The 5,150-nt window shown below is 44.1% G+C and overlaps 1 long non-coding RNA gene across 1 annotated transcript; it reads left to right on the top strand.

Annotated features, from left to right (window-relative positions):
* Window positions 1–1,807: 1,807 nt before the first annotated feature.
* On the top strand, window positions 1,808–2,761 carry LOC146866227 (uncharacterized). The gene is made up of 3 exons (XR_014976771.1): window positions 1,808–1,917; window positions 2,019–2,177; window positions 2,642–2,761. It is a non-coding gene; the product is annotated as an uncharacterized LOC146866227 (long non-coding RNA).
* Window positions 2,762–5,150: the final 2,389 nt, after the last annotated feature.

The raw sequence follows: 5,150 nt of genomic DNA, 5'->3' as shown, positions 1-5,150 counted from the left end.
ACAAGGACAGTCCTTCTCCTGCAGATTCCTGTAGTTACACGGACAGAGGTTGTTTTTGTTGTCCAGGAGCAATACAAATTGTAGGCGTTGGGGCACAGATATTTATACCCCAAAAGTCTTTGGGGCAGATTTATGAGCCCCTTGCGCCACTTTTGCGTCACCTTTCCCATGTTAAAAGTGACGCAAAAGTGGTGCAAGGGGCTCATAAATCTGCCCCCTTGTTCTCAGAAGCTACAAGTCACTGAACACAGCCAGAACCAGTTCTGCCCAGCCCTGGAGCACTTTGTTTACCAGGCTGCATCCTTCCTTTCAGAAAGAAGGGCTCTGCCATCAGACGCAGATTGGGAGGTGGAGCCAGCATTCACCTTGCCAGGCACAGCCCTATTCAGGTCCAGGAGCTACCCCTCCCCATACTCCAATGCAGATCTCTCTATTCAACTCAGGTCTGACTCAGCCTGCCCTGTCCCTCCAAAACCAGACAGCCAATACACATAACGGTAGAGCACACTGGAAGGCTTAGGCAAGAAAATACCTACTTTCTAAAAGTGGTATTTTCAAACACAGAATATAAAAATAAACTTCACTAAAAGATGTATTTTAATATTCTGAGCTCAGGCATACTAAATTCGTTTTTCTACCATGTTCTGTGGGTCAGTTAGGACTATAGAATGTAATAGCCAAACCTCCCATTTTGGCCTATGAAGAACAGGTAGCCTTACAGTAGTGAAAAAGAAATTGGGTGTAATTCACTACCAGGACATGCTACACACATTAGAGCATGTCCTACCTTACACATATAATGCACCCTACCATGGGGGTGGCTTACAAGATGCCAAGGGAAGGTTCAGGGGCTGGGAAGTGGGTGCACTTCACAGCCAAGATGGCAGTTCTGGACTGCACGCAGACACTGCAGTGGTAGGTCTGAGACACACTTTACAAGCTGCTTCTGTGGGTGGCGCAAACCAGCGCTGCAGGCCCACCAGCAGCATTTGGTTTACCAGCCCTGGGCACACACAGGCCACGCTACTGGGGACTAACAGGTAAACCAAATAAGCCAATAATGGATATACCAATTCACATGTCAACTTTACAAAGGGAGCATTCGCGCTGTGGCACTGAATGGCAGTGGCACAGCGCCCAGATCATCTATTACCAGCATCAACAGAGGAGACACAGCAAAAAATGGAAGGGAGACCCTCGCCAATGGTGCCAGGTCTAACACTATATAATCCGTTACCTGTGGTAAACTAATTCTATTTATTTCAAAGTGTCTTCTTATGATGTCCGTGACAGTCATTCATGATTATTATCTATTACCATGTTTTACTGCATGATCAGTATGTGATGTTTTGTTGTTGTTTACTAAATCTGTATACTGATGGACTTTTCAAACGTGTTCCCCGACACGCTTTTTCACGATCCAGGTCCATGGTTATTTATTCACAGCATGACTAACATTGATATATTGGTTATATTTGGATCGTTTTTGGAAAAACGTCTACCTGCTATGTTGTTCTACTTAAATTCCCTGTAAATATGGCCAATGTTTATATATGTATCATGTGTTTTATCATTTCCTTCTCGAGTGATGTTGAGGGCTCTGTTTTCACTCATCTGTCTCTGAGGATGTTTGCACGTTTCGCTTTCTTGGTGATGGCATTTCTACTTAAGAAAAAGTCTTTCCTTTTTTGCTTGGCCTATACCAACTAGGGCCCAGGTTTTCTTTTATGTGTATGCCTTTCCTAGACGCTTCCCCTTTAAATCTCCTATCTTGATCAGCATCACGTGACCGCGAGCCGATCCACATTGTGAAACGAGCAGTGTTTCACTGTCCTACCCTGCCAGCATCTTTCACCCCGCAGAGCTGCCAATCTGTGTAGTCTTCCGAAGATTATTTGAACACCCCAAAGTGCCAAGGTAAGACGGGGACATGCACCAACCTGCTTCGATCGCTGAGCACATTTAATTGGGGGAGGACGTGTCCCTGTTATAGCCCCTCCATTTTTTTGTCTTTACAGCAATCGATCTGGACATTACTTTCCGAGCCCGCGGAGTGTAGTAGAACAAGTCCTTTCCTCGTGGCGAGCAGCGGAGCATGCGGGGGTCAACCCGAGGTGGCCTCCCTTACAGGTGTTCATGGGCGCCTGTTCTGCACGCCTTCATGGCCTAATGCCCCGGTGTGTATAAGGGCTTTAAAGTTATTTTCTTTTCAATAGACCTCCCCAGGTGACAATTCTAACGCCCCTTCAGAGATGTCCGATTGGAAACTAGTTTACAGCATTAGCAATGCCTTTTTGCGTGAGTCTGTTTATCTTACCCCGGTATGAGAGTTTTCCCACTATTCTTTTGGCTCGCATTTTTGCTTAAACCGGTGTGGATACTTTTCCTTCGTGCACTTTTTGTAGAACATTGATCTGTATGGTGTTGGCCGCACTAGATTTGGTCAAAGGATCTCTATTACCCTTTTCTCTAAGTCACGCCATTCAATTCGGTGGCTTCCCTCTGCGCACAAATGGTTCTGTGCATGCCTTCGCATTGAATTTTCACGCACCTGGTAGTTTCTAAATAAAACAAGCACATTACTATACATAGGTATAGGCAACAACCGTTTATTGTTGTTGACATTACTATTATTTTGTAGGTTTTGTTTTCCTGGTACCCATGTCTTGACAAGGCCCGAATGACTAGGCCGAAACACGTCAACCTCACAGAACAGAGGAGTCCGACGGAAAATAGCACCAGTATAGAAATTGGATACACACATTTTGGACTAATTAAGAGGGTTGACATATCCCCTCTTGTGTTTATTGGACTACCTCATGGTTGGATTGCTTATAAATACGTAGCAACCATTCGGTTTCAAGAATGGGTAGGAAGGAATTAGAAGTCAATTGCATTGGTTTGTCTGTCTCTTGATGTTTGTGTAAATGGTCTAAATCCGCCCTTTGTGATTGATGTGTTTTATATGTTGTTAAAAGGAGTAATAATTAAAGAATTCAAAAGTTGCTCCAACTGGATTTGGAGGTGGGATGTGACTAGAGAAATTAACACAAATAACTACTAAGGGACTATGTACCTGCAAGTAGGAACTAATTCATGTTCTACCTACTGAAAGTTGTGTGGTATCTATTCCTCCACATCATCCCCCTCTTCCTTAGTCAGGTGTTTATGGCCCAGATGTGGGAAGAGGATTAGGACAAACCCCTTTGTTGTTTAAATACTAGCGCTGGGAAAAGGCAGGAATGCGCCGTGATAAATGCGGTGCTTTCCGGCCCTCTCCCTGTAACGTAGCGAAGCGCACCAAGGTAACTTACTGCGCTACGTTACAATTGTTAAACGATGGCCCTAACTATTTTAGTAGTGACTACCCTTATGGTCTTCCTGTGAGGAGGAGGACGAACCCGCGATCCGATCTGATGTGACCTTCCAATTGGTCTGACATCTGTGACACTTCAAGGTCAAGGTGCTTCCAGAAGAAAAGAAAAGAAGCATTTTTAGATAGGTGGACACCATTTAGCAACTTGCATTAAATGGCTGTAATCTGTTTCCTCTTATTTATGAACACTATGGAGTGGTTGCCAGTGAGCATTGAATTGAGCTCTAAAGTAAGGGTGCACCAAGTCGATAGATGGAGTGAAGATAATTGTGTAGTGCAGTCACTCTGGGAGAAACAGGCTAAACGTGTGAGACGAAACAGATATTTACCATCACACAGCCCGTTTCCATTTTATCATTTTAACTTACTATTCAGCTCTGCTCTGAGAAACCTGAAGGAAGTAACCTTGCATGTCCCATATCGTCCTTCTACTCAAGGAATTTTGAGAAATAGCTGTAACTTTGTTTCCTTCAAAGACTGCCTTGGAGTGTTTCCTCAAATTCCATGGGCCACGGCCTGACCACAGTGGTGCTCGCTTCAATTGGCGGACTCTTCAAGAGTGACAACTTGCAAGAGATGTCAGCATCAACAACATTTCTTCAGTAATCAGAAGAGCTGGTCTTTGACTTTAAGAATGGAAGGAAGGATTTGTTACTTATGTTGAAGCTGTAGGAGATAACATCTATGAAGGGAAAAAGAAAAAGGTTGACTTTTGACAAAGTATTTATCATGTGGTCTAGTCGATAAGGATGATGGGTCCCATGATTTGCATTGCCATGCACAATTTCGTTGGTAACTGTGGAAAAAAGAATGAGGTAGTTGACAGATACAATTCTGGGGAGGAGCTCAGTACCAAAAGAACTGGTGGATAGTTATGTGGCAGTACGGAGGGCACTTCAATTAATATGAGACTACTGTGCATTTCACACTTTGAGAAGGGATTTAACTCTTAATAGAGCAATACATATACTGTGGCAGGTGGAACGTCACTTTTTGTGTTGTTCCGTGGCACAGGAGCCTGCTCCATATTTACAAGGCAGCACTAAGCCACTTTTTTGGCTTATTGCTGCCTCATAAATATCATTCCCTTTAACGCAGTTGTCTGTGTTAAAGGGGCATGCAATGAGTGTTGCTGGGGGCATTCCCCAAAATTTTACGAGAAATTGTAAATCTGAGGCAGCGCCAAAAGCTTACGCCTGCCCAGGCGAGGCATAAGGGAGGCACAGCGAGGAGAAATATTTTCATTTCTCCTCATTTTTTCTTTTTCTATGTGTGCTCCATTCTGCAGCACACATAGAACGAGGAAAAAGGCTCTTGTGACTGTTTTTGTGCAGGAAGGTTTTCTTTCATGCAACAAAATAATCATCCCCGCAACTCAGGCATCCTGGCACCATGGTGCAAAGGTGCCTGCATTGGCACACAGCAGCCCATTGTGCGTTGACGCAAGGGGAAAAGGACAGGAATATGCTGTATCTCATAGATACGGTGCATTCCTGCCCTGTCCTGCCCTGCCCTACAGTGATTACAATATGGCATTGGCGCAATTGTAAACTTTAGGCATAGACTAGCTTTTTATTACATCTTGTTATAATCCTTTCATCCACCTATGCCCCTGAGCCCTGATAATTGCCACTCAGACTATGCCCTTTTAGGCCACAGTGTTCCAGGAAATGGCTCCAGATCTCCTGATGTTTAGTGATGTCTGGGCATATCTTAATCCGTGATATTGATGTTGATCCAGATGAAAGCAGCTATGATATGTGCAGTGCATTTT

This window comes from Triturus cristatus, chromosome 2_1 (genome assembly GCF_964204655.1).
Source record: "Triturus cristatus chromosome 2_1, aTriCri1.1, whole genome shotgun sequence".
NCBI classification, from domain to species: domain Eukaryota; kingdom Metazoa; phylum Chordata; class Amphibia; order Caudata; family Salamandridae; genus Triturus; species Triturus cristatus.
Note: the sequence above shows the minus strand (reverse complement) of the source record. Positions and strands in the feature narration are given on the sequence as shown.